The following is a 19909-nucleotide window of genomic DNA, read 5'->3' as shown; positions in this document are numbered from 1 at the left end:
GGTATTCATAATTACGTTCAGTGCCAACGTTTATCCTGATATCAATACTTATGTTCAGTTACAACGCTTCTCAATACTTATGTTTAGTTACAACACTTTTCCCGTTATTAATACTTATGTTTAGTTCCAACGGTTTTTCCAGTATCGATACGTGTGCTCAGCTACAACGCTTTTCAGTATTTATGTCCAGCTACAACCCTTTTCAATACTTATGTTCAGCTACAACGCTTTCTCGGTATTAATACTTATGTTCAGTACTAACGCTTTTCTCGGTATTAATACTTATGTTTAGTACTAACGCTTTTCTCGGTATCAATACTTATGTTCAGTACAGTTTGGCTACACAATGTCTGACAGCTGCTTGTACCGTCTCTGTCGCTACGTATCAGTCACATAATTGATGCGAAGTTTAGACAATGTAACAAATCAGTTCCACCTCTTGCACTGAACAGAGGAATGGAAGATATCAAACATTTATGAGAATGGACAGAATTATTTTATAAAGGAAGTTCATGAAATCATATCTCGCAAATGGAGGTACAATAAGGTGAAATACAGTGGAAATTGTTGTGATGGAAACGTCCGCAGTTGTCACATGTTTCCACCAGAGACGACACTCTGGTTTCTCTTGTATATTTGTTGTGGGTATAAATGGGTCTGTCTACATCAAAATGCAACATGAAACTGACTAGGGAGAAGTGATCTAATAAAATGTTATTAAGCCAGAAGATGTAATTTTGAGACACCTCTCAGGAATACCGTAGAATACACATTCACATCTTGGTGCCGTGTGCAACTTTATAAAATAATTCAGGAGACGTTATAATTTTGATGGGCGCATATAGATTGACCACTGACACCGACTGAAGCTGTCGCTGAGACTCAACAATGTCGTAAAAAAACAAGACATGTTACATCATCATGTTCATGTTTCTACACAAGCTACATCATGTTCATGTTTTCATATAAGCTACATTTCTTTCATTTTTTCATTCCGAGAAGTGGACATTAACCAATTGAGATGCACGTTGTGGCCTCCGTTTTCTATCATAAGCAATGCATCCTGGGTACACTGGAGAGCACGTTTTTAACACTTGATGTTGATTAATCAAAAGTTAGAACCAAACAGAGAACAGACAGCTCATTAGTGGTGTCAGTTTTGGAGCTACTCTCACCGAATAACGGAGTTTGAGTGTCACTTTTATAATACTGCTACAACCCGAAAGTGGAATTACACTGAAATGAGTGTGGTTTATGAGGTTACACTGTAATGAGTGTGGTTTATGAAGTTACACCCTAATAAGTGTGGTTTATGACGTTACACTGTAATGAGTGTGGTTTATGAAGTTACACCCTAATAAGTGTGGTTTATGAGGTTACACTGTAATAAGTGTGGTTTATGACGTTACACTGTAATTAGTGTGGTTTATGAGATTACACTGCAATAAGTGTGGTTTATGAAGTTACACTGTAATAAGTGTGGTTTATGAAGTCACACTGTAATAAGTGTGGTTTATGAAGTCACACTGTAATAAGTGTGGTTTATGAGGTTACGCTGTAATAAGTGTGGTTTATGAAGTTACACTGTAATAAGTGTGGTTTATGAGGTTACACTGTAATAAGTGTGATTTATGAGGTTACACTGTATTAAGTGTGGTTTATGAGGTTATACTGTAATAAGTGTGGTTTATGAAGTTACACTGTAATAAGTGTGGTTTATGAAGTTACACTGTAATAAGTGTGGTTTATGAAGTTACACTGTAATAAGTGTGGTTTATGAGGTTACACTGTAATAAATGTAGTTTATGAAGTCACACTGTAATAAGTGTGGTTTATGAAGTCACACTATAATAAGTGTGGTTTATGAGGTTACACTGTAATAAGTGTGGTTTATGACGTTACACTGTAATAAGTGTGGTTTATGACGTTACACTGTAATAAGTGTGGTTTATGAGGTTACACTGTAATAAGTGTGGTTTATGAGGTTATACTGTAATAAGTGTGGTTTATGAGGTTATACTGTAATAAGTGTGGTTTATGACGTTACACTGTAATAAGTGTGGTTTATGACGTTACACTGTAATAAGTGTGGTTTATGAAGTTACACTGTAATAAGTGTGGTTTATGACGTTACACTGTAATAAGTGTGGTTTATGAAGTTACACTGTAATAAGTGTAGTTTATGACATTACACTGTAATAAATGTGGTTTATGAAGTTACACTGTAATAAGTGTGGTTTATGAGGTTACACTGTAATAAGTGTGGTTTATGAAGTTACACTGTAATAAGTGTGGTTTATGACGTTACACTGTAATAAGTGTGGTTTATGACGTTACACTGTAATAAGTGTGGTTTATGACGTTACACTGTAATAAGTGTGGTTTATGAGGTTATACTGTAATAAGTGTGGTTTATGACGTTACACTGTAATAAGTGTGGTTTATGACGTTACACTGTAATAAGTGTGGTTTATGACGTTACACTGTAATAAGTGTGGTTTATGAGGTTATACTGTAATAAGTGTGGTTTATGACGTTACACTGTAATAAGTGTGGTTTATGAGGTTATACTGTAATAAGTGTGGTTTATGACGTTACACTGTAATAAGTGTGGTTTATGACGTTACACTGTAATAAGTGTGGTTTATGAAGTTACACTGTAATAAGTGTGGTTTATGAGGTTACACTGTAATAAGTGTGGTTTATGAGGTTACACTGTAATAAGTGTGGTTTATGACGTTACACTGTAATAAATACGACTGTGGTCACTACTCCTTTACGCGTCCTCTTTGTTGCAGTGAAATGTTGCCCATGAAACAGCTTTCTTCCAAACATAATGCCTTTAAAATAATACAGGAACTTTAAAATGTATTCGATAAAGTCATTAAAATAAAGGAGGCTTAATGACTGATTGCATGCCTGCTGTGATTATGGACTCCTAGGTAACTGCATATTCTGCGTTTTCTTTAATGTGGCCCTTGGCGTTTGAAAGTATATTTACGAAAATCGATTACTAAAAGCACTTTTTAACAATATCCAAATGCAATTACTAACAAAATGTTTTTATGACATGGTAAAAAACTACTCTAGAGAAATAAGGTTTACAAGTTATAGTTTAAATAAATTGTAAAATTTAATTTTAAACGTATTGTTGTTGTTATTTTGAATTAAACACAAAGCAACACAACTAACTATTTGTACTGTGCCCACCACGGATAGCGAAACCCGGATTTTAGCGTTAAAAGTCTGTAGACATACCATTGTGTCACTAGAGGGCATTTTAAAAAAAGTATGATTTAGGACAACTTAAAAGAAATTGTGTTCTACAGAAATATAGAGCCCAGCATGGCCAGGTGGTTAAGACACTCGACTTGTAAACTGAGGGTCGAAGGTTCGAATCCCCGTCGCTCCAAACATACTCGTGGGGGCGTTATAATGTGATAGTCAATCACACTATTCATTGGTAAAAGAGTATTCTAAGGGAGTTGGCGGTGGGTGGTGATAACTAGCTGCCTTACCTCCACTGCTAAATTAGGGACGGCTAGCGCAGATAGCCCTCGTGTAGCTTGGCGCGAAATTCTAAACAAACAGAAATATAGTTTTAAAGAAAATGATGCTTATAAGAATATATAAAACTGGTTTTGAAGGCTGTTCTTGTGTTTTATTAATCACAAAGCTACACAAAAGGCTATTTGTGCTCTTTCCATCAAGGATGGGGAAAACACAGATTTTTTAATAGTAGAACTTCGCAGACATACCGCGCTACCACTATGGAGGGGAGAGAGTTCTTTTGAAAGTCTCTGCTAAATTATTTTTCCAAGAATACACTTCATAAACTATAGTGTAAAATAAGGTATTTGAAAAGGTGTGTGTGTGTGTGTGTGTTTTTCATATAGCAAAGCCACAAAGGGCTATCTGCTCAGCCCACCGAGGGAATCAGACCCCTGATTTTAGCGTTGTAAATCCGGAGACATACCGCTGTACTAGCGGGGGGATATTTGAAAAGAGTTACCAGATTACCTCACTATGTTTAATTTATAAAAATAGGCTAAAAATGTGGTTGATAAGAATACAATACATAATTAGGATCTTGAAAGCACTTTGGAAAATAAAGGATTTATAACCTATAAAACACTCTATAGTCAAACCACTAAGTGTATCTGTTGTTATCCCGAATTTTGAACTACTTACCACAGGGAAGACAACCAACCGGCGGCACACTACCGCCCACCCTGAACGTTAAGAGTCGATTGTCACCCTTATAACGCAGCCACAGATCAAAGTGTTTAGAATATTCTGTAGTAACGCACAGATGAGAAATCCAGGTCTCTAATAGAAAGATGTTCCGTGCCTGTAACATTGGAGTTAGCACAAGGAAATAAATTACAAATTAAATATAATTAATTAATATAATTAAATATTATAGCACTAAAATGGCATTTGTGCAACATATATATATATATGCACACAATTAAAGGGTTTGTATGTTTGAGGTTAAGCGCATAGCTGCACAATGGGCTATGTGTGCTCTGCCAACCATTGTTATCAAATTCGGGTTGAAGGTTCGAACTTATACTGCTGTCCCATTGGCGGGAAACGATTTAAGAAAGTGCAATGATAAAATAATTATTCAGTATGAAGTTTTTAAACACAGGAACCAGTCCTAAAAATACCGTACATGTTTCTACGTTTTTACGTCACCGTCTTCAGGAGTGAAAGCTGAAGTATGGTCAAAACTTATATAATTACATAATCGTTTGCATTCCTTTAGCGCCATCTAGACTTTAAAAACCCAGAATTTATAAAATTTTTAAATTAACAAAACGATAGACATTGAAAAACCCACAAATATTGTGTTGAAGAAAGAACTTGGTCCATGTTTAAACGAAATAAAGAACTGGATCTATGAGTTTAAACTCTGGGTGTTTTAAGCCTAGATGGTGCTAAAAATGACAGCGGTTAAGCAGTTATATAAGTCTTAATCAAATATTTTTACTCTTAAAGATGGCGTCGTAAGAACAGTGAAACATGTAGTGATTTACGGTCTTTCTAGGGTTGATCCTTATTGTAACTGTATCATTATTGTGTTATTAAACGTTGTTCTCCTTTTTAATTGCATATCAAAATAATTGTTTGTAAGAGTGAATCTCAAAGTTAATGTTGTTAAAATTATAATACAGAAAATACACTTTACAAATGCAATGTTCAAGAACATATTGGACAGATGGTTAATGCGCTCGACTCATAATCCGCGGATTTGAATCCCCGTCACCCCAAACATGCTCGCCCTTTCAGCCTTGGGGATGTTATAATGTGACGGTCAATCCCACTATTCGTTGGTAAAAGAGTAGCCCAAGAGTTGGCGGTGGGTTGCGATCACTAGCTGCCTTCTCTCTAGTCTTACACTGCTAAATTAGGGACGGCTAGCGCAAATAGCCCTCGAGTAGCTTCGCGCGAAATTCCAAAAAGCAAAACACAAATAAAAATATTCTTTAATTAAAGTTGTAACTATTACGCTAAAGAGAGGACTTTTTAAGTATTTTACTACTGAAAATTTGATTCACGAGATAATTACCGAAAGTAATTTTAAACCTATGCAACATAAAATCTTCTTTAACGTAAGGAATATATTATAATAGAATGCTTAGTGGAATACGCAGTAGAAGAGTACATAAGAACAGAAGATTTGTAAGGGTAAATATCAGAAGCTGTGTTTTCGTGAACAATGACAAATGTCTAAAGAACATATTAAGAAAAGGCTATTAAGTACAAAAAAAAGCATTATTTGTTGAATGTGTTATAAGAAATCAAATAAACAACAACACGTAAGAGTAAGATACAAATAATGAGAAACACATTTATGTTTTGAAAACTGTTTACATAACTGAAGTCGTAAACATAAACTTACAGTAGATGACTTGTAACAGTCCACTACTATACAACTATTTGTATAAGGTATTGTTATAAGATCACAGCTATTTGTATATAGTATTTTTGTAAGATTACAGCTATTTGTATAAGGTATTGTTGTAAGATCACAGCTATTTGTATAAGGTATTGTTGTAAGATTACAGCTATTTGTATAAGGTATTGTTGTAAGATTACAACTATTTGTATAAGGTATTGTTGTAAGATCACAACTATTTGTATAAAGTATTGTTCTAAAATCACAAATATTTGTATAAAGTATTGTTCTAAGATCACAACTATTTGTGTAAAGTATTGTTCTAAGATCACAACTATTTGTATAAAGTATTGTTCTTAGATCACAAGTATTTGTGTAAAGTATTGTTCTAAGATCACAACTATTTGTATAAAGTATTGTTCTAAAATCACAAATATTTGTATAAAGTATTGTTCTAAGATCACAACTATTTGTATAAAGTATTGTTCTAAAATCACAACTATTTGTATAAAGTATTGTTCTAAGATCACAACTATTTGTGTAAAGTATTGTTCTAAGATCACAACTATTTGTGTAAAGTATTGTTCTAAAATCACAACTATTTGTATAAGGTATTGTTCTAAAATCACAAATATTTCTATAAAGTATTGTTCTAAGATCACAACTATTTGTGTAAAGTATTGTTCTAAGATCACAACTATTTGTATAAAGTATTGTTCTTAGATCACAAGTATTTGTGTAAAGTATTGTTCTAAGATCACAACTATTTGTATAAAGTATTGTTCTAAAATCACAAATATTTGTATAAAGTATTGTTCTAAGATCACAACTATTTGTGTAAAGTATTGTTCTAAGATCACAACTATTTGTATAAAGTATTGTTCTTAGATCACAAGTATTTGTATAAAGTATTGTTCTAAGATCACAACTATTTGTATAAAGTATTGTTCTAAAATCACAAATATTTGTATAAAGTATTGTTCTAAGATCACAACTATTTGTATAAAGTATTGTTCTAAAATCACAACTATTTGTATAAAGTATTGTTCTAAGATCACAACTATTTGTGTAAAGTATTGTTCTAAAATCACAACTATTTGTATAAGGTATTGTTCTAAAATCACAAATATTTCTATAAAGTATTGTTCTAAGATCACAACTATTTGTGTAAAGTATTGTTCTAAGATCACAACTATTTGTATAAAGTATTGTTCTTAGATCACAAGTAGTTGTGTAAAGTATTGTTCTAAGATCACAACTATTTGTATAAAGTATTGTTCTAAAATCACAACTATTTGTATAAAGTATTGTTCTAAGATCACAACTATTTGTATAAAGTATTGTTCTAAAATCACAAATATTTGTATAAAGTATTGTTCTAAGATCACAACTATTTGTATAAAGTATTGTTCTTAGATCACAAGTATTTGTGTAAAGTATTGTTCTAAGATCACAACTATTTGTATAAAGTATTGTTCTAAAATCACAACTATTTGTATAAAGTATTGTTCTAAGATCACAACTATTTGTATAAAGTATTGTTCTAAAATCACAAATATTTGTATAAAGTATTGTTCTAAGATCACAACTATTTGTATAAAGTATTGTTCTAAAATCACAACTATTTGTATAAAGTATTGTTCTAAGATCACAACTATTTGTGTAAAGTATTGTACTAAGATCACAACTATTTGTATAAAGTATTGTTCTAAAATCACAACTATTTGTATAAAATATTGTTCTTAGATCACAACTATTTGTATAAAGTATTGTTCTAAAATCACAACTATTTGTATAAGGTATTGTTCTAAAATCACAACTATTTGTATAAAGTATTGTTCTAAAATCACAGCTATTTGTATAAAGTATTGTTCTAAGATCACAACTATTTGTATAAGGTATTGTTCTAAAATCACAACTATTTGTATAAAGTATTGTTCTAAAATCACAACTATTTGTATAAAGTATTGTTCTAAGATCACAACTATTTGTATAAAGTATTTTTCTAAAATCACAACTATTTGTATAAAGTATTGTTCCAAAATCACAAATATTTGTATAAGGTATTGTTCTAAAATCACAACTATTTGTATAAAGTATTGTTCTAAAATCACAGCTATTTGTATAAAGTATTGTACTAAGATCACAACTATTTGTGTAAAGTATTGTTCTGAGATCACAACTATTTGTGTAAAGTATTGTTCTAAAATCACAACTATTTGTATAAGGTATTGTTCTAAAATCACAAATATTTCTATAAAGTATTGTTCTAAGATCACAACTATTTGTGTAAAGTATTGTTCTAAGATCACAACTATTTGTATAAAGTATTGTTCTTAGATCACAAGTATTTGTGTAAAGTATTGTTCTAAGATCACAACTATTTGTATAAAGTATTGTTCTAAAATCACAAATATTTGTATAAAGTATTGTTCTAAGATCACAACTATTTGTGTAAAGTATTGTTCTAAGATCACAACTATTTGTATAAAGTATTGTTCTTAGATCACAAGTATTTGTGTAAAGTATTGTTCTAAGATCACAACTATTTGTATAAAGTATTGTTCTAAAATCACAAATATTTGTATAAAGTATTGTTCTAAGATCACAACTATTTGTATAAAGTATTGTTCTAAAATCACAACTATTTGTATAAAGTATTGTTCTAAGATCACAACTATTTGTATAAAGTATTGTTCTAAGATCACAACTATTTGTGTAAAGTATTGTTCTAAAATCACAACTATTTGTATAAGGTATTGTTCTAAAATCACAAATATTTCTATAAAGTATTGTTCTAAGATCACAACTATTTGTGTAAAGTATTGTTCTAAGATCACAACTATTTGTATAAAGTATTGTTCTTAGATCACAAGTATTTGTGTAAAGTATTGTTCTAAGATCACAACTATTTGTATAAAGTATTGTTCTAAAATCACAACTATTTGTATAAAGTATTGTTCTAAGATCACAATTATTTGTATAAAGTATTGTTCTAAAATCACAAATATTTGTATAAAGTATTGTTCTAAGATCACAACTATTTGTATAAAGTATTGTTCTTAGATCACAAGTATTTGTGTAAAGTATTGTTCTAAGATCACAACTATTTGTATGAAGTATTGTTCTAAAATCACAACTATTTGTATAAAGTATTGTTCTAAGATCACAACTATTTGTATAAAGTATTGTTCTAAAATCACAAATATTTGTATAAAGTATTGTTCTAAGATCACAACTATTTGTATAAGTATTGTTCTAAAATCACAACTATTTGTATAAAGTATTGTTCTAAGATCACAACTATATGTATAAAGTATTTTTCTAAAATCACAACTATTTGTATAAAGTATTGTTCTAAAATCACAAATATTTGTATAAAGTATTGTTCTAAGATCACAACTATTTGTAAAAAGTATTGTTCTAAGATCACAACTATTTGTATAAAGTATTGTTCTAAGATCACAAGTATTTGTGTAAAGTATTATTCTAAAATCACAACTATTTGTATAAAGTATTGTTTTAAGATCACAACTATTTGTATAAGGTATTGTTCTAAGATCACAACTATTTGTATAAAGTATTGTTCTAAAATCACAACTATTTGTATAAGGTATTGTTCTAAAATCACAACTATTTGTATAAGGTATTGTTCTAAGATCACAACTATTTGTATAAAGTATTGTTCTAAGATCACAACTATTTATACAAAATATTTTTGTGAGATCTCTCCATAAAATAGTATAATTTTCACGAGCAGGCTACCTGAAACGTTTGTTCATATCACAAAACACAACTTTTAAAATTATTCTAGAACAAAAATTTGCTTTAACAATACATTTGCAAAAAAGTTTCTAGAAGTATATTACAAAAGTGTTTTTTTTAAATACATCAGTATTTATATTATTAATACCTTGTTTTAAATTGTATTCTACAAGGCTTATTACAAAAAATGTATCTATAAGTATATTACAAAACTAGTTTTTAAGATTAAACAACAAAGACTGGATTGTAAAAGTACATTACAAAACATGAATTGTATGAACATATTACAAAGATTGGATTATATGATTACGCTACAGTTATGGGTTTCTAAGAGTACATAAAAAGATTGGATTGTTAGAGTTCACCACAAAATATATTTCTAAGAGCAACTACAAAGATTGAATTTTATTAGTTTACTACAGAAATGGTACTGTAAGTATACATTAGAAACATTGTATTGTAAGTATACATTACAAAGATGGTACTGTAAGTATACATTACAAAGATGGTATTGTAAGTATACATTAGAAACATTGCACTGTAAGTATACATTAGAAACATTGTACTGTAAGTATACATTAGAAACATTGTATTGTAAGTATACATTACAAAGATTGGATTGTAAAAGTACATTATGAAAATGGGATTGTATTTGTTTACTACGAAGATGGTATTGTGAGAGTTAGTTATAAAGATGGTATTGTAAGAATTAGTTACAAAGATGGTATTGTAAGAATTAGTTACAAAAATGGTGTTGTAAGAATTAGTTACAAAGATGGTATTGTAAGAATTAGTTACAAAGATGGTATTGTGAGAGTTTGTTATAAAGATGGTATTGTAAAAATTAGTTACAAAGATGGTATTGTAAGAATTAGTTACAAAGATGGTATTGTAAGAATTAGTTACAAAGATGGCATTGTAAAAATTAGTTACAAAGATGGTATTGTAAGAATTAGTTACAAAGATGGTATTGTAAGAGTTAATTACAATGATGGTATTGTGAGAATTAGTTACAAAGATGGTATTGTAAGAATTAGTTACAAAGATGGTATTGTAAGAATTAGTTACAAAGATGGTATTGTGGGAGTTTGTTATAAAGATGGTATTGTAAGAATTAGTTACAAAGATGGTATTGTAAGAATTAGTTACAAAGATGGTATTGTGAGAGTTTGTTATAAAGATGGTATTGTAAAAATTAGTTACAAAGATGGTATTGTAAGAATTAGTTACAAAGATGGTATTGTAAGAATTAGTTACAAAGATGGTATTGTAAAAATTAGTTACAAAGATGGTATTGTAAAAATTAGTTACAAAGATGGTATTGTAAGAGTTAGTTACAAAGATGGTATTGTAAGAGTTAGTTACAAAGATGGTATTGTAAGAGTTAATTACAAAGATGGTATTGTGAGAATTAGTTACAAAGATGGTATTGTAAGAGTTAGTTACAAAGATGGTATTGTAAGAATTAGTTACAAAGATGGTATTGTAAGAATTAGTTACAAAGATGGTATTGTAAGAATTAGTTACAAAGATGGTATTGTGAGAATTTGTTATAAAGATGGTATTGTAAAAATTAGTTACAAAGATGGTATTGTAAGAATTAGTTACAAAGATGGTATTGTAAGAATTAGTTACAAAGATGGTATTGTAATAATTAGTTACAAAGATGGTATTGTAAGAATTAGTTACAAAGATGGTATTGTAAGAATTAGTTACAAAGATGGTATTGTAAGAATTAGTTACAAAGATGGTATTGTAAGAATTAGTTACAAAGATGGTATTGTAAGAATTAGTTACAATGATGGTATTGTAAGAGTTAGTTACAAAGATGGTATTGTAAGAATTAGTTACAAAGATGGTATTGTAAGAATTAGTTACAAAGATGGTATTGTAAGAATTAGTTACAAAGATGGTATTGTAAGAATTAGTTACAAAGATGGTGTTGTAAGAATTAGTTACAAAGATGGTATTGTAAGAATTAGTTACAAAGACGGTATTGTAAGAATTAGTTACAAAGAGGGTATTGTAAGAATTAGTTACAAAGATGGTATTGTAAGAATTAGTTACAAAGATGGTATTGTAAGAATTAGTTACAAAGATGGTATTGTAAAAATTAGTTACAAAGATGGTATTGTAAGAGTTAATTACAATGATGGTATTGTGAGAATTAGTTACAAAGATGGTATTGTAAGAATTAGTTACAAAGATGGTATTGTAAGAATTAGTTACAAAGATGGTATTGTAAGAATTAGTTACAAAGATGGTATTGTAAGAATTAGTTACAAAGATGGTATTGTAAGAATTAGTTACAAAGATGGTGTTGTAAGAATTAGTTACAAAGATGGTATTGTAAGAATTAGTTACAAATATGGTATTGTAAGAATTAGTTACAAAGATGGTATTGTAAGAATTAGTTACAAAGATGGTATTGTAAGAATTAGTTACAAAGATGGTATTGTAAGAATTAGTTACAAAGATGGTATTGTAAAATTAGTTACAAAGATGGTATTGTAAGAGTTAATTACAATGATGGTATTGTGAGAATTAGTTACAAAGATGGTATTGTGAGAATTAGTTACAAAGATGGTATTGTAAGAATTAGTTACAAAGATGGTATTGTAAGAGTTAATTACAATGATGGTATTGTGAGAATTAGTTACAAAGATGGTATTGTGAGAATTAGTTACAAAGATGGTATTGTAAGAGTTAGTTACAAAGATGGTATTGTAAGAATTAGTTACAAAGATGGTATTGTAAAAATTAGTTACAAAGATGGTATTGTAAGAGTTAATTACAATGATGGTATTGTGAGAATTAGTTACAAAGATGGTATTGTAAGAGTTAGTTACAAAGATGGTATTGTAAGAATTAGTTACAAAGATGGTATTGTAAGAATTAGTTACAAAGATGGTATTGTAAGAATTAGTTACAAAGATGGTATTGTGAGAATTTGTTATAAAGATGGTATTGTAAAAATTAGTTACAAAGATGGTATTGTAAGAATTAGTTACAAAGATGGTATTGTGAGAATTAGTTACAAAGATGGTATTGTAAGAATTAGTTACAAAGATGGTATTGTAAGAGTTAATTACAATGATGGTATTGTGAGAATTAGTTACAAAGATGGTATTGTAAGAATTAGTTACAAAGATGGTATTGTAAGAATTAGTTACAAAGATGGTATTGTAAGAGTTAGTTACAAAAATGGTGTTGTAAGAATTAGTTACAAAGATGGTATTGTAAGAATTAGTTACAAAGATGGTATTGTAAGAATTAGTTACAAAGATGGTATTGTAAGAATTAGTTACAAAGATGGTATTGTAAGAGTTAATTACAATGATGGTATTGTGAGAATTAGTTACAAAGATGGTATTGTAAGAGTTAATTACAATGATGGTATTGTAAGAATTAGTTACAAAGATGGTATTGTAAGAATTAGTTACAAAGATGGTGTTGTAAGAATTAGTTACAAAGATGGTATTGTAAGAATTAGTTACAAAGATGGTATTGTAAGAATTAGTTACAAAGATGGTATTGTAAGAATTAGTTACAAAGATGGTATTGTGAGAATTAGTTACAAAGATGGTATTGTAAGAATTAGTTACAAAGATGGTATTGTAAGAGTTAGTTACAAAGATGGTATTGTGAGAATTTGTTATAAAGATGGTATTGTAAAAATTAGTTACAAAGATGGTATTGTAAGAATTAGTTACAAAGATGGTATTGTAAGAATTAGTTACAAAGATGGTATTGTAAGAATTAGTTACAAAGATGGTATTGTCAGAATTAGTTACAAAGATGGTATTGTAAGAATTAGTTACAAAGATGGTATTGTAAGAGTTAGTTACAAAGATGGTATTGTGAGAATTTGTTATAAAGATGGTATTGTAAAATTAGTTACAAAGATGGTATTGTAAGAATTAGTTACAAAGATGGTATTGTAAGAATTAGTTACAAAGATGGTATTGTGAGAATTAGTTACAAAGATGGTATTGTAAGAATTAGTTACAAAGATGGTATTGTAAGAATTAGTTACAAAGATGGTATTGTAAGAATTAGTTACAAAGATGGTATTGTAAGAATTAGTTACAAAGATGGTATTGTAAGAATTAGTTACAAAGATGGTATTGTGAGAATTAGTTACAAAGATGGTATTGTGAGAATTAGTTACAAAGATGGTATTGTAAGAATTAGTTACAAAGATGGTATTGTAAGAATTAGTTACAAAGATGGTATTGTAAGAATTAGTTACAAAGATGGTATTGTGAGAATTAGTTACAAAGATGGTATTGTGAGAATTAGTTACAAAGATGGTATTGTAAGAATTAGTTACAAAGATGAATTACTATTACATTACAGAGGAAAGTCTTAAAAGCGTATATTAGAGAAAGAAAATAATAATCTGATATTGAGATTATTCGTAACAATAAACGTTATTGGATTTTAAAGTTGGTACAATAAAATGGTCAATGTTTTCATAATATCTTCAAACTGAAACAAAACCTGTCGTGTTTGAAGGATAATACATAAAGAATGTGCATATCAAACACACTCTAGAAGTATTAACGATGTAATACACAGAATAGGAAAGTAATTTGAACACTCTGATATGTCCTCTTCAATTCTAAAATTGTTTGTGCATCTTACATTAGGTTTAGAGAGGTTAGATGAAAAAGTAAAATAAAAAGAACCATTAGCTTGAGATCTTCTTAACATGCGGAAGTTTCATCTCAAAGATATTAACAGATATTGCAAGTTTGTTAAAAATGTTTATATTCGAGTTATATATACATATATATTACTTAGGAGTCCTTGTTTAATACGTTTTTCATTTACAACGCTTTGACCTGTCAGTTTTGTACCTTATATAGATATTACTTGGGATTCGTTGCGCATAAACAAGTTTTTCATTTGCAACGCTTTGGCATGTCAGTTTTGCAGCTTAAAATGTTAAGGAATGTGTGTGTGTGTGTATATATATATATATATATATGTATATCAGCTATGTTATTTATCTTCCCTTCACCAGAAAGATTCATTTTCTAAGTTATAACTGTTGTACATGCTTTTTCGAAGTTTCTATTTTTAGATATCAAACAGTTGTTATGAGTACTTATTTCTATTTCTTCTGCTGCTACATATTTTATGAAGGCGCCTGATACAGAAAGAAATGGGTTATCTCTGATACATAAAGAAATGGTTTATCTCTGATACATAAAGAAATGGTTTATCTCTGATACATAAAGAAATGGTTTATCTCTGATACAGAAAGAAATGGTTTATCTCTGATACATAAAGAAATGGTTTATCTCTGATACAGAAAGAAATGGTTTATCTCTGATACATAAAGAAATGGTTTATCTCTGATACATAAAGAAATGGTTTATCTAAGACCAGAATTGCGAGTAAATGTATACAAGTCATATCTTTTCATAAATGTATATTTACAATTTTATCATATTTGGTTTTAAATATTTCGTTATTATAATTCCGAAGCTTACTTTTGATGTGTAACAGTGTAATTTAAAATATATTAAAATTACAACATGTAACAGTATAGTTTAAAAGCTACCATAATTACAACATGTAACAGTATAGTTTAAAAGGTACCATAATTACAACATATAACAGTATAGTTTAAAAGGTACCAACATTAAAACATGTAACAGTATAGTTTGAAATGTATCAAAATTACAACATGTAACAGTACAGTTTAAAAGGTACCAACATTACAACATGTAACAGTACAGTTTAAAATGTGTTAACATTTTCCACAAAACAGCGTCCCTTCCAATAACATTTTAACTTATGTAGAAATTAAACTTACTTTCATTGTTTTCCTTTTCATTCAAAACCTGTTATACGTAGTTATTAATGCAGTTAGCATCTAGTGGGTCAGCAGTAAGTTTATGAACTTGCAACGCTAAAATTCTGAGTTCAATTCCATGCAGTGGATAGAGAGCAGGTAAACCATTTTCTAGTTGTTGTTTTTAAACAGAGTAATGTATTTTTTTTTCCTGTCGAAGCTGTGGTCAATAGTTCTACACCGGGATGAAGAAAGCTAGTTTGTTATTCGCCAGTTTTACTTAAGAGTAATTAGGTTAATTCAAGAAAAAAACAACTGATTAGGTATGATGTTCAAATAAATAAATACTGTAACGTTGAAACATTAGTATTCTGGTTTGTCGTAACATAAATAAATAAACTGATGAAAAATTACATTTCTACAATTTTATCCAATTCACATCAAAAGAGCTGTTGTTGAGCAGTATGTTCAAATAAATATTATCTCAATCACTCCAAGGTCTACTGTCGTATTCCAACAAGACTAAAGAGCACCGGTTATACGCGAAATGTCTCGTAGGCACTTGATGTAGTAGATATAATGTGGTTAACATATACACTGTTCTTTACTTCGATTTAGAAGTTCTTATGAATATTTTATAATACGCTGAATGTTGTCCTCGAAATTATATTTTGGTTGGAAATGATATGCATGTTATTGCGCCGCTGTTTTTATTACATACTTCTATGTCTGTCTGTCTGTTTTAAAAGTTACAATGTCGCACAATCTCGATCGTGTAGACCCGGCATGGTCAGGTGGGTTAAGGTGGCGTAATCTTTGGGTCGCGGGTTCGAATTCCGATCGCACCAGACATGCTCGCCCTTTTTGACGTGGGGGCATTATAATTTGACGGTCAATCCCACTATTCGTTGGTAAATGAGTAGCCCAAGAGTTGGCGGTGGGTGGTGCTGACTAGCTGCCTTCTCTCTAGTCTTACACTGGTAAATTAGGGACAGCTAGCGCAAATAGCCCTCGAGTAGCTTTGCGTGAAATTCAAAACGCAAAACCAAACGTAAAAATATGATATTAAAAGCACCGTCACTTTTACTTTATTGCTGTAAAACTACTTCAAAAATATATACAAGTAAAAGTAAAAAAATCGTTTAAAATCACAGGACAAACGTGGAAAATAAAAATAAAAGATGAGGTTCATATTACTCGTGATTTATTGATGGACATCGTCAGATATATTTTGTAGCTTTCAATGTCAGTCGGTGTTAACACTGTTAACTTTACTATACAATCTTATAACACTGTTAACTTTACTATACAATCTTATTACACTGTTAACTTTACTATACAATCTTATGTTAAAAGCATCATTACAATTTAACTACAATCAACCAAATAAATTAAAAACAGTCCACATGAACAAAGAATCCCATTTCTCTCTGAAATTAACTATAAGTGTTTCACTTGTGTTTCTTCCTTGTTTCTTACTCATGTCTCGTGTCTCAGTAAACGCCCCTCCCTCTATTACAGCGTTAAGTCTACGAATTTACAAGGCTAAAATCAGACGTTCGATTCCCCTCGGTAAGCTCAGCAAATAGCGCAATGTGGTTTTGCTATAAGAAAACACACGTCTCAGTACATTGTTGAACTGTGCAAGGATTGTTTTTGTTCTAATTTTCAGTAAAATGAAAAGAAAATAAGAATTGGAATACCATATCTTGCTACAGCTTCAATAACATGGATTGTAAATTATGCATCTCGTCTTTACTATTGTTTCTGAAATGAGAATCTTAATGGTTAGTTTTCCTTATTACAAATCCAAGGATTCAAGTTTGCAACCTAATGTACCGGAAACTCTCTCCGCACTAGGGGACCGTTTGTCTATAAAAGTGACAGTAAAATCTCTCAATTCGATCTGATAAGAACAGCCCTGGGTTGATGGTAATGGTGTTGACTTTTCGTTTATCCTAGCAGGAAAAGCAGTAGTCCTTATGTTACATTATACAAACATTATTAAAGGTGTTTTCTTATTTAAAAAAAACTTAAATAATTAACCTTTAGTTTATTACTATGATTAACCTTTTATTGGTTACTATGATTAACCTTATATTGATTACTATGATTAACCTTATATTGATTACTATGATTAACCTTTTATTGATTACTATGATTAAGCTTTTATTGATTACCATGATTAACCTTTTATTTGTTACTATGATTAACCTTTTATTTGTTACTATGATTAACCTTTTATTGACTACTATCATTAACCTTTTATTGATTACTATGATTAACCTTATATTGATTACTATGATTAGCCTTTTATTGATTACCATGATTAACCTTTTATTTGTTACTATGATTAACCTTTTATTGATTACTATCATTAACCTTTTATTGATTACTATGATTAGCCTTTTATTTGTTACTATGATTAACCTTATATTTGTTACTATGATTAACCTTTTATTGATTACTATGATTAACCTTTTATTGATTACTATGATTAGCCTTTTATTTGTTACTATGTTTAACCTTTTATTGATTACTATCATTAACCTTTTATTGATTACTATCATTAACCTTTTATTGATTACTATCATTAACCTTTTATTGATTACTATGATTAAGCTTTTATTGATTACTATCATTAACCTTTTATTGATTACTATGATTAAGCTTTTATTGATTACCATGATTAACCTTATATTGATTACTATGATTAAGCTTTTATTTGTTACTATGATTAACCTTTTATTGACTACTATCATTAACCTTTTATTGATTACTATGATTAATCTTATATTGATTACTATGATTAGCCTTTTATTGATTACCATGATTAACCTTTTATTTGTTACTATGATTAACCTTTTATTGATTACTATCATTAACCTTTTATTGATTACTGTGATTAGCCTTTTATTTGTTACTATGATTAACCTTTTATTTGTTACTATGATTAACCTTTTATTGATTACTATGATTAACCTTTTATTGATTACCATGATTAACCTTTTATTGATTACCATGATTAACCTTTTATTGATTACTATGATTAACCTTTTATTGATTACCATGATTAACCTTTTGTTGTTTACTATGATTAACCTTTTATTGATTACCATGATTAACCTTTTATTGTTTACTATGATTAACCTTTTATTGATTACCATGATTAACCTTTTATTGATTACCATGATTAACCTTTTATTGATTACCATGATTAACCTTTTATTGATTACTATGATTAACCTTTTATTGATTACCATGATTAACCTTTTGTTGTTTACTATGATTAACCTTTTATTGATTATCATGATTAACCTTTTATTGATTACTATGATTAACCTTTTATTGATTACTATCATTAACCTTTTATTGATTACTATCATTAACCTTTTATTGATTACTATGATTAAGCTTTTATTGATTACTATCATTAACCTTTTATTGATTACTATGATTAAGCTTTCATTGATTACCATGATTAACCTTATATTGATTACTATGATTAAGCTTTTATTTGTTACTATGATTAACCTTTTATTGATTACTATCATTAACCTTTTATTGATTACTATGATTAATCTTATATTGATTACTATGATTAGCCTTTTATTGATTACCATGATTAACCTTTTATTTGTTACTATGATTAACCTTTTATTGATTACTATCATTAACCTTTTATTGATTACTGTGATTAGCCTTTTATTTGTTACTATGATTAACCTTTTATTTGTTACTATGATTAACCTTTTATTGATTACTATGATTAACCTTTTGTTGTTTACTATGATTAAGCTTTTATTGATTACTATGATTAACATTTTATTGATTACCATGATTAACCTTTTATTGATTACTATGATTAACCTTTTATTGATTACTATGATTAACCTTTTGTTGTTCACTATGATTAACATTTTATTGATTACTATGATTAACCTTTTGTTGTTTACTATGATTAACCTTTTATTGATTACCATGATTAACCTTTTGTTGTTTACTATGATTAACCTTTTATTGATTACCATGATTAACCTTTTATTGATTACCATGATTAACCTTTTATTGATTACCATGATTAACCTTTTGTTGTTTACTATGATTAACCTTTTATTGATTACCATGATTAACCTTTTATTGTTTACTATGATTAACCTTTTATTGATTACCATGATTAACCTTTTATTGATTACCATGATTAACCTTTTATTGATTACCATGATTAACCTTTTGTTGTTTACTATGATTAACCTTTTATTGATTACCATGATTAACCTTTTATTGATTACCATGATTAATCTTTTATTGATTACTATGATTAACCTTTTATTGATTACCATGATTAATCTTTTATTGATTACTATGATTAACCTTTTATTGATTACTATGATTAACCTTTTGTTGATTACTATGATTAACCTTTTATTGAT

This window comes from Tachypleus tridentatus, chromosome 11, assembly GCF_004210375.1.
Source record: "Tachypleus tridentatus isolate NWPU-2018 chromosome 11, ASM421037v1, whole genome shotgun sequence".
Taxonomy (NCBI): domain Eukaryota; kingdom Metazoa; phylum Arthropoda; class Merostomata; order Xiphosura; family Limulidae; genus Tachypleus; species Tachypleus tridentatus.
This window is presented reverse-complemented; position numbering follows the sequence as displayed.